Source organism: Rhinolophus sinicus, linkage group LG05 (assembly GCF_036562045.2).
Source record: "Rhinolophus sinicus isolate RSC01 linkage group LG05, ASM3656204v1, whole genome shotgun sequence".
NCBI lineage: Eukaryota > Metazoa > Chordata > Mammalia > Chiroptera > Rhinolophidae > Rhinolophus > Rhinolophus sinicus.
The window spans coordinates 119772582-119783167 of record NC_133755.1 but is presented as its reverse complement, the minus strand read 5'-3'; positions in this window follow the sequence as shown (position 1 = coordinate 119783167).

Here is a 10586-nt window from a genome sequence, read left to right as displayed (position 1 = left end):
CTAGTCATCAAACTATTTCCATTCTGATGATTGGTTCTAAAGGTCTCCAGGTGGATTTAGAACTTCCTCGGAAAAGTCTTTGAATTGTTTGTCCACCCAAGCACAATTTTGCCAACCACAATGATTTCTTTTTAAAAAGAGAAGCAATGATTTTCCTAGTGAACAGAAAACTCAGCGTGGAATCAAAAGATCTGAGCTGGGAATCTGAAATGAAATCCTTATTAGCCGTGTGTCCTTGGGCTCCTTACCTAACTTTTATAAGTCTGTTTTTTTCTACTCATATAATTGGGATAATAATTCCTAACTGACAGGATTGTTGCAAGAATTAAATGAGGTAATAATTGTGAAAGTACCTACTATAAGGCTTTAAAAAAAGCAAGTGTTCAACAAATGCATGTTCATCAATTCATTTATTTATATGCCAAGCAAACAATATTTTTCAGTGTAAGCTAACAGTATTTGTTTTTTTCTAAAAGATTTTTTATTAAAATATAGCTAACATGTAATATTATATTAGTTTTAGTTGTACACAATTGTTATTCAACATTTATATACCTAAAGATCTCCATGATAAGTCCAGCAACCATCTGACACTGGACTACACTATCACAATATTATTGACTATATTTCCTATACTGTACATTATATCCCCATAATTCATTTGTTTTATACCTGGCAATTTGAACCTCTGATTCCCCCTCACCTTTTCCCTCCTTTTTAAATTTTTAAATTGCAGCTGACATTCAATATTCTTGTATATTAATTTCAGGGGTACAGCATAGTGGTTAGACATTTATATAATCTAAGAAGCGACACCCCTGACTAGTCTAGGACCCACCTGGCACTATACATAGTTATTACCATATTATTGACTATATTCCCTGTGCTTTACTTTCCATCCCCATGACTATTTTATAACTACCAATTTGTACTTTGTAATTCCTTCACCTTTTTTACCCTGCCCCCCAACCCTCTCCCATCTGTCACCCAACAAGTCTAGTAGCCATCTGACACCATACATAGTTATTACAATATTATTGACTATATTATTATTTATGGTATACCCAACATGGTTTCTATATCCTTTTTTATGCTTTCTAGCTCTTTGTTGAAGTTCTCACTAAGTTCCTTGAGCATCCTTATAACCAGTGTTTTGAACTCTGTTTCTGGTAGGTTCTTGCCTCCATGTTGTTTACATCCTTTTCTGGAGTTTTCCCCTGTTCTTTCATTTAAGATGTATGTCTCTGTTTCCTCATTTTGGCTGTTTTACTGTTTGTTTCTGTGTATTAGGTAGATATTCTATGTTTCCAAGTGTTGGTTGGGTGACTTCATGTAGTAGGTGCCCTGTGGGGCCCAGGCACAATCTCCCTGGTCACCTGCTCTGGGTACTCCAGGAGTGTCCCTTGTGTAGGTTGTGTGTGCCCTCCCTCCTGTTATAGTTGAGCCTTGATTGCTATTGGTATGTCAGTGGGTGAGATGGACCCTCAGGCTGATTGGCTGTGGGGTTTGGCCATGTTCACAGCTTACAAGCTGTTATGCAGTGGGCTTACCCCACTGAGTGGGATATGTCCCAGGAGATTCTGGTGCCTTTTAAGACTGTCCTTTGTGTATGCCACTTCTGGGGAAAATTGGGTGGTGCTCTGATGTGGTCTGAAGTCAGCCTCCAAGTATGTTGCTCTTTGTGCTCTGGGGAAGGGCTCCAGTGCAGGACCAGTTCAGCCACTGCCTGTGACCAGTCAGGGACTACTTAGTAGGAGCTACAGAGCCATCTGTGGTTGTTCGCTGCCTATGCTAAGCCTGGAGGTGCATGGGCGAGGTCACACTGCAAAGTGAGGAAGGCTGCCATCAGTACTGAGTCTGGGCTTCCCCACAGCACCAGTACTGGGGTAGCTCCTCAAAAAGCCAGGACACCCCGAGGCCTTCTGCCACCTCCCAGCTCCCTTAAGGTTCAGCCCCTGGTAAGGCCTCATGTGGTATATGAGTTGGGTGAGGCAGGTTCTCAGGGAGTCACTAGAGTTGGAAGAGTTGTGGTCATCATATTAATATAGACTCTGGTTTGGTGCCAGCGCTGAGCCTGGAGCTACTCAGCAAAAGTCTCAGAGCACATCGAGGCCAGTTGCTGCCCACCTGGAGTCTGTGGACTCTGATAGTTTTTCAAAAAAGAATGCAATGCAGAAAGGACTGGCTGCTTGTGGAGAAAGTTCCTCCGGCATTGGGGGAGTTGGTTGGGGCAGGTTTCCAGTGGAGCTCGTCAGGCCAATCAGATTCAGATGTGACTTGTGAGGGTGGGCTCAACACAAGAAAGATGGCACCTGCCTGCCAACTGCACAGGAGAAAGACCCCCCACTTGGAAAATGGTGACTGTCCTCCAGGCCTTGCTCCAAGCTACACACCTCACTTTACCCCCTATATACCTCTGACACCTCCTGAGGTACTGTTTCTCTGCCGGAGTCCATAGTGAGTGCCTGTGAGTGAGAGAGTCTGTGGATGGGCTGTTTAAGAGGACATCTGGGTTTCCTGAAGCCTTCTGTCCCAGCCAGATGGTTGGACTCCCCACTGTTTTTCACAGCCAGATGTTGTGGGGGCACCCTTTCCTGGCACCAGTACTCTGAGCTGGGGAGGCCTATGTGGGACTGGGGTCTTTTGCTCTTCCAGGGGGAACCTCTGTAGTTGAGATGTCCCTCCCAGTGCTCAATTGCCACACAGAGGTTTGGGGCCAGCTTGTTTCACATCTCCACCTCTCCTATAGGCTTGACATAGCTTTTTCTTTATATTCTTAGTTATAAAACTTCTGTTCAGCCAAATTTCAGATAGTTCTCCAGGTTGATTGTTCCATAATTTATTTTTATTTTTAATGTGTTCACGGAAGAAAGCAGGCACAGTGTTTATTTACTCTGCCATCTTGGATCTCCTATATTATTGTAGCAGCAGTATTTGATCTTTCTGAGTAACATAAGTTACAAAAAGAAAAAAGATGATTATTTACTGTACTTCAATTCCTTTCCATTTGGATAGATTTCCATCAGTATTATAAAGAGGGTCCTTCCTTAAGAGTTGTCCTCCCTTTCTTGATGTTCTATCTCTTGTATTCCATTTGCTCTAAGTGTTTATTTTATTTTATTTTTATTTTAAAACTATCGATAAATGTCAAATTAGTTTTTATACCCTCTGGAAATGTATTTTCTTGAAGGACAGACATACTTTCTTTCATTTTCAGGGAAGTCATTTCATCAGTGCACCTTTTGGAGGGTCTTCCAAGTCCTCTTTATTTTGGGAATGAGTTGTACCATCATTTGTGGACCTGGGAGGCTGGGCCACTGACTAAGTCATACTCACAGAGACTGGATTATTCTCTTTGAAAGATTTTCAGGGATGCTGGTGCCATACTCTTCTTCAAGAGTGTATTCCAGTGTCTCATTTTCCTGATAGACACAAATTGTTTCCTTTGTACCTTATATGGTTGTCCTAAGCCTATCTCAGTTGCTGAGTGTTCAATTTAACCCGTTAATTGTTTTAATTACATTTGGTTGAATTTTAGATACACAGGATTCCGAGACTCATCTTTCTACAGATATTTTCTGTCTCAATCTAATTGTTATTTTCTACTTCATGTTTTACATTCTAATTGATTGAGAGTGGCCCTGTTTTCTTTCTTTTTTTAAATTTATTGGGGTGATATTGGTTAGTAAAATTATAATGGTTTTAAGTGTGCCTTTATATAAATCATCATCTATTAATACATATTGCATTGTGTGTTCACCACCCAGAGTCAGTTCCTCTTCTATCACCATATATTTGATCCCCTTTTCCCTCTTCTACCACCCTCTCCCCGTTACCCCTGGAAACCACTAAACTGTTGTCTGTATCTATGAGTTTTTGTTTTCTTCTCTGTTCCCATGCCGCCATCTGAGTGGAGACATAGGAGAGGGTGCCCTTTATTACCCATCTCAAGTGGTGACAGTACAGGGTACACTTTGCTGCTTCCTGTCATCACTCTTCAAGGGTCATTTTGCTGGTGTTGAGCTCAGATCAGATTTCAAGGTGACAATTGTGAGCTTTAGAGTTGCTTATGTGGTTTTTTGATTGTTTTTTAATCTTCAAAATCTCCACTCAATATCTTCTACTTTTTAAAATTTATGTTATTTTAAAAATTCTCAATGCCATTCACCCATGGATCCCACTTCTATATAACCTTTTGGTTATGCAAACAGTTCTGAAAAATTAATATGTAACAATGACTGTTTTAAAAGTTAGGGATTTTTTTAAAACTAGAGAAAAAGAAGAAATATTCTTTCTTTCTCTATTTCATGACACATTTCCATCCAAGAATTTTCTGATATATGGTGACATGCTAAGGACATATCACAGATGAGTTCAAACACCATTCATGTCAAAAGAAGAGGAAGAGTTGGACTACATGTTTTCACCTCTGCTCTCCCTCCTCTGTAGAAGAACCTACCTACAATTTCTACATTTCAGAGGATTTTCTTTTTCTTTATCTTGACTTTCAGAACAGAAATGATACAGTGAAAAAAACCACTTTGCTGCCTATAACTATCTAAATTTTGGTAACTGCAGAAGCACATGAATATGTATTGAGAACCAATTATGTACAAGGCATTGTGCTATGGAGAATACAAAGATAATGGTGCCCTGTATTCAAGCAATTTATGATCTTCTTGGGCAGATGTAAAACACAATATATAAACTCCCATCCATGGCAGTGGGTGATGCACAACATCTGAATTCTATGAAGATTGATGTGGGGTGGGGGATATACTGCCCCTGGCAGGAGAGATTTTTATAGACTTCTGAGAGGAAAGAGACCTGTGGATGGGTAAGAGTTTGGTGGGCTGAGGTAAATAGATATCCCTGGCAAAATAATAGAATTATCTGGGTAGAAATTATTGATTGAATAAATAACAAAACAAATGACCTTTGAATAGCTAAAAAAAAAAAAATGAATTGTAATGTAAAGGCTAGGAGAGAATTTAGTGTTGCTGCTCTAATTTGAATTTTAAAATTTCAATGGAATTCATACTCAACCATGATGAAAAGAGTGCATACTGCAAAACACACAAATACAAACAAATGTCAGATGATGCAATCCAGATGATCAATCCAAACCTCCACCACTTGTGGTCTTTGGACAAGAAGAAGAGTTTAAAAATCAATGCAAAAAAAAAAAACACAAAAAAAAACCTCTGAAATTCAGCCAAATTCCCTTTAAAATGCTTTCTATCTTTAGGTCATTCTGGGGTTGAAGGAATTTCTGATTCTGGACATTTTATCACAGATAATTTAGCTCATATCCATGGTTCATACTGGGTAAGAGTTCACAAATCCTGAGGGAGATCTATCTAGTTGAGAAGATTTGTATCTTCCCTGAAAATTTTCTTTAGAAAAGAGAATGCTCCTCTATCAAGGCCACCAGGCACCAGTCCCATGGAGCTGTGCCTTGTGCATAAGGATTAATTAGCGTCACAAGGATTAGCACATAGCAGAATCATCACCACCATTCACTGGAAGCTGTCCAAGTGCCAGGCACTGTGCTAGCCCTTCACGTGCACCATTATGTTGGCTCCTCCTGGCAACGCTGGGAAGCTACTGCCATTCCCATCTTACCTATTAAACAACAAGGGATAAGGACGAATGGTTAGGAAACCTGCCCAGGGTTTTAACAGATTTCAAACTCAGATTCAAACCCACATTCAAACTCAGATTCAAGCCTGTGTTCTTTCCATTTGGAACTGTGACAGTTCTAAACAGTACATTCTGTGAGAGAGTTATTCACACTTGCTAAAGGAAAGTCTCATTGTTAAAGAAATAAACAAATCAACCAATAAATAAATTGACCCTATGAACAAAAACATGCTTAGGAAATGTTGTCATAAGGCAAGACCTGAAACAATGCCTTAGGGAAGGAGGTCATTTTCCTTCTCTGCTGGTGTTTGCAGGAACACGAGAAAAGTGCTCATACCTATCTCAGAGCTTTGTCAAATTCCTCAGGCAGGTTGGCAGGTAGTCTAGGTTTCATTTGTAAATGTTTTAGTTTGAGGAGATATGTTTTCCAAACTTTTCTATTAACTGTCCTAAAATTCCTAGGAGAAGAAAGAGAAAGAGAGGAAGTTGAAGAGAAGGAGGTGGAGGAGGAGAACAAAATCACATTGGTTAGTGTTATCTGAGGATTTTTGAAATTCCTTGGTTTCATCAATAACTATTCTCTGTTCAATTCTTTTTCCTCTTTTGTCTCAATTGTTTAGAAATAAATTTGAAGTAAATACAAGGTTGGTGCAAAAGTAATTGCTGTTTAAAAGGTTAAAAATAATTACAAAAACCGCAATTACTTTTGCACCAACCTAATATGAATTTCCCCCTGACATTTCTATTATTTGAATGTCCACTCAATTCTTGTCTCCAGGGGAGTGAAGCACAATGTCTTACTTATATCATCATCAGTCATCTCACATACTGTTTATTATTCAATGATCTTGGGTCATTTACTAAATTAAATCATCAGATATAAATGTAATTCATCAGACTGATGAATCCTATTCTCAGTTCAATACATAGACAATAGTGTCTAGGAGACAAAGAGCAGGCTGAATTCCAACACTTTTCCTTGGTTTTAAGCCTTAAAGCTGTTCTACAATTAATACAGTTTTTTTTTCCTTCCCTTCAGAATATGCATAGCCATCTATAGCGGTTGATGTTTTGTTTCATCTTAAATACTAAGTCATCTTTATGCCATTGATATAGAAAGATCATTTCTTAAGTATTGGCTACAGATAGAATGCAGTAGATGTATTTAAGGGGAAAAGTAAACACTACAGGTATTTTTCTCCATTTCTTAAGAAGACAGCATGAAATGTTGAGCAGGAACTGATGCCCAGCCAATGCCTTGTATTCATTTTGCCTTTGACCTTGTCATTACGGATGTCACTCTGCCACATGAAGACATAGGTAAGCTAGCGCTCAAATAGTTCCTATTTAAACAAAATATTCAAATAAAATGTATCTGCATTCAGAGTTCTCTTAATAAGAATAGTCATGTTTAAAAAAGAGAAGTAAAGTCTGGTAAGTCATTGCTAAATGTAATAAAAAACTAGTCAACTAGCTGTGAGAAGTAGAGAAAAAGTGCTACTTCTTTTAAGCCCTATAGAAATAGCCCTTGAAAAAAAAAACGAAGCAAAAGAAAAAAAAATTAAAGAAAAAGAAAAAAGCACTTGAATATCCAAAGGCAGAAATGAGGTATTTCATGCTAAATATAATTTTCTAAAAAAAATCAAATCAGAACAACCAGACACACTTTCATGTCCATAATAAATTGTTTCTTGCTTACATGTGCATTTAACAGGTATCTTAGTTCTTTGGCCAAGATCAGGAAACTGTGGGTCATAAGCAAAGTATGTGTTGGATGAGCAAACTAAAACCACCAAAAGGTATTTCCATGGACTTACAAAACGTTTCTGAGGGGAACATTCAGAAATATAGCTCATTTGGACCAGCTCGTTTTGATTTCCAGTTTCCTTTTTTCCAAGTCATGGAATAAATTCTTTGATGGAACATACCAGGTTTGCACAGGCTAATGAAAAAGCCACATATACCTTTTTTTTTTTTTTTTTTTTTTTTAATTTTGAGGCAAAACTCCTGGTTATATTGTTCAAAGAAGACAAGAGCCTTGCAATTAGGTTTATTAGTATAAGTTAGGGTCTGGTTTCCTTTATTTCATGGCTTCTTGAGGAAGATCGATCTCTATCCTCCTCTAGCAAAAATATCAGTTTATAATGAAAACATAACTCTTTGATGTATGTCTTTGTAGAATTTGCTTTCAGAAACTTTTGATGCTTTGCTCTATCTCCTTCGATTAGTGCTTTTATCTAACCCCAAAAAGTCACCCACCAAAGCAGACACTCTGAAGTCCCACTGGGTTCCCATCAGTCCAGTCGAGAGGGCTGACATGACATATTAGTCTTAAATCTAAAACATATGTTTGGAAAATGCCTAGTTTCCTGGCAATAATTAAGAATGCTACTTGGCAGATTGGCAGCCACATAAAACAATCGTTAGTAAACCCTATATTTATTATGTTCCCATTTTATGGAAATGAAATCCATATTACAAATATGTATAGGAAACTGGACCCCAAATGATGCACAGGTAGAATCAATTATCATGAAGATGAAAAGAACATCGATAATTTTTTTCTAATTCACTTTCTTATCCCAAAAAGTTCTTTTCCTAAAGGAGCCACATCAAAACGTTTTAAAATTTCTCTTTATTCACTTTTAAAATCATCTTGGATAAACTCTCTCATCAGTACTCATTTGTCCGTGGGGTTCACTGAAGAGTTCTGGTGTACAACTAATTAGGACAATATCTTGTATTCATAGGAGACTTTTCCTTTATAAATGTTGTAAAAAAAATCCAGATACTTGAAACGGCACTTCCAACTCGTCTGTGTGTGTGTGTGTGTGTGTGTGTGTGTGTGTGTGTGTCTGTGTTTAATATGTATTAAAAGTGATGATATGCTCTAAGAATAGGCATTTGCAGCTACATTTCTTGTTAAAATACTGAAATAATTTTCAACTGGATGGAAAATATCCACTGCACCAAGCCTCATCTGTATCTCTATCTTTTCCCTTGGGACCCATTGGACCTCTGTATAATCCAGCAAACAAAGAGTTAATGGATCAGGCCTCTGATCTGCTGTCCTTTCGGTTCAGTGAGTGCCTGTGTTTTACTGGTTGTTATATATAGTGACGATCACTTCTGCACACCATGCTGCCTCATGTGCATGACCTATTCACACACAGTGAAGAGACCCTCTCATCTGAGCAGCAACACAGTCTTAGTGTTGTGGAAACCACGTGGTGGAGAAGCCTACAAAAACCAGCCAACCAACAGCAAGCGGCCAAATAAACACCCACACTGAGTTATTAGTGAATATACAACAAAGTGTCAGGATATTTTCCTCCTGAAGAAATAGACCATGTATCGTTGACTGTATTAAAGAAAGGCAGGTAGATTCCAGTTCAGAAACTGTTGGAAAAGTGTATGTGGAACCAAACATACAGCTGGCAAACTTTCCCATGGTGTATCTTTCATGGATAAAAGTGAAGAAACTAGTTTTCATTCTCCATTTGCCTGGTTCCATGTGAAATAAGCCAGGCCATCCAAGCAATAACATTTACTTTGTTTTCTAAATTGCTGACTCTGTGAAAAAAAAACTCACTTTGTTACAAAGTTCAAATTCCAAATAAAGCCCTGGAATGGAGAATTCAAAAGAGTCTCTAGAGAAAATGTTTTAAAATTAGAATCATCTTAGAAATATGTTAGACTAAATATGACACTAATTGTTTTCCCTTTTTCTTTAACTTTTGTATTTTTATATTCTCATTTGTCAATATTTCAATATACGTTTTAGAGCACCTTTGGCCATTTAAGTAGTAGTTTGTACATCATTAAGCAGCACTTGTTTCATTTTTCATTCATTCTTTTATTCTACTTATATTTATTGATTTTGCTTGGGAGTTTTATTTGACTTGGTAAGCTATCCGTCCAACTCTAGACACAAGTGCATTTAATAAGAGATCAATAATTAAATTTAACAACCACATATTGTGCCCAGTATTTTGTCACATTTTAAGTATTAATTCAATTGAATTAAAGTGGTTTGCCATTTACCAGTGGTTTGGATGCAACCCTTTGTGAATTCTAATCATGATTTGGAGCCATTAAGAAACTTCACCGACAATTTTAATGATTAGAGCAAATAATAATGATCGTATAATCTTGTGTAAGGACAGAGGCTTTGAAAACAAACAAACAAACAAAAAACACAATAAATTAGGTTTATTCCTGATTCTGTCACTTACTAACACTATGATCATATACAAATTATTTGAACGTGTCTCTATTTCAGTTTCCATAGCTGCAGAGTGGGGGTCAGGATTAACTAGAATGATGCATGTGTCTGACATATAAAAAATGAATGGCATTATTATTAGTAGTAGTAATTATCATAAACTATGAAGGCAGATCTTCAGAGAACTATGAAAACAAGTTTCTTATCAGATCAGATAAAAACAGTCTCATATCCAGAATCTCGACGTTGGAATGTTTTCATCAGTTTGGAAGAACTATTAACGTTGACTCTCTTGTTTCAGTCACCTCCTATTCAGTCTGTTGGCGACGGGGGTTCCTGTCCTAGGGTTCAGGGATGATCAAACACACAACACCTGACACTGGGCAGATGAGACCAACAGCAGATTGTTAGGCACATATACGCACAGCACAGAGGAGGAGAACACCACACGCCATGCTGGGCCACATGAGGGTTGCACTCGGGAACACAGTAATAAACCATGGGCCAGAGGAGCATCAAGAGTGTGGGGTGCCCTCTGATTCCACAGGAGGATGTGATTATCTTGTTTGAATAATTCCTTAGACTGGCAGAGAACTGAAGCCTCCTACTTGGGAATAAGCCGGCACTGTGTCTGGTCCTTTTGATAAGGAGAGTTGTTTGGCAGGGAGACCTCATCCACAGGAACAGAGCACAGAGAACTTACAGTTAGGCCAGTGGA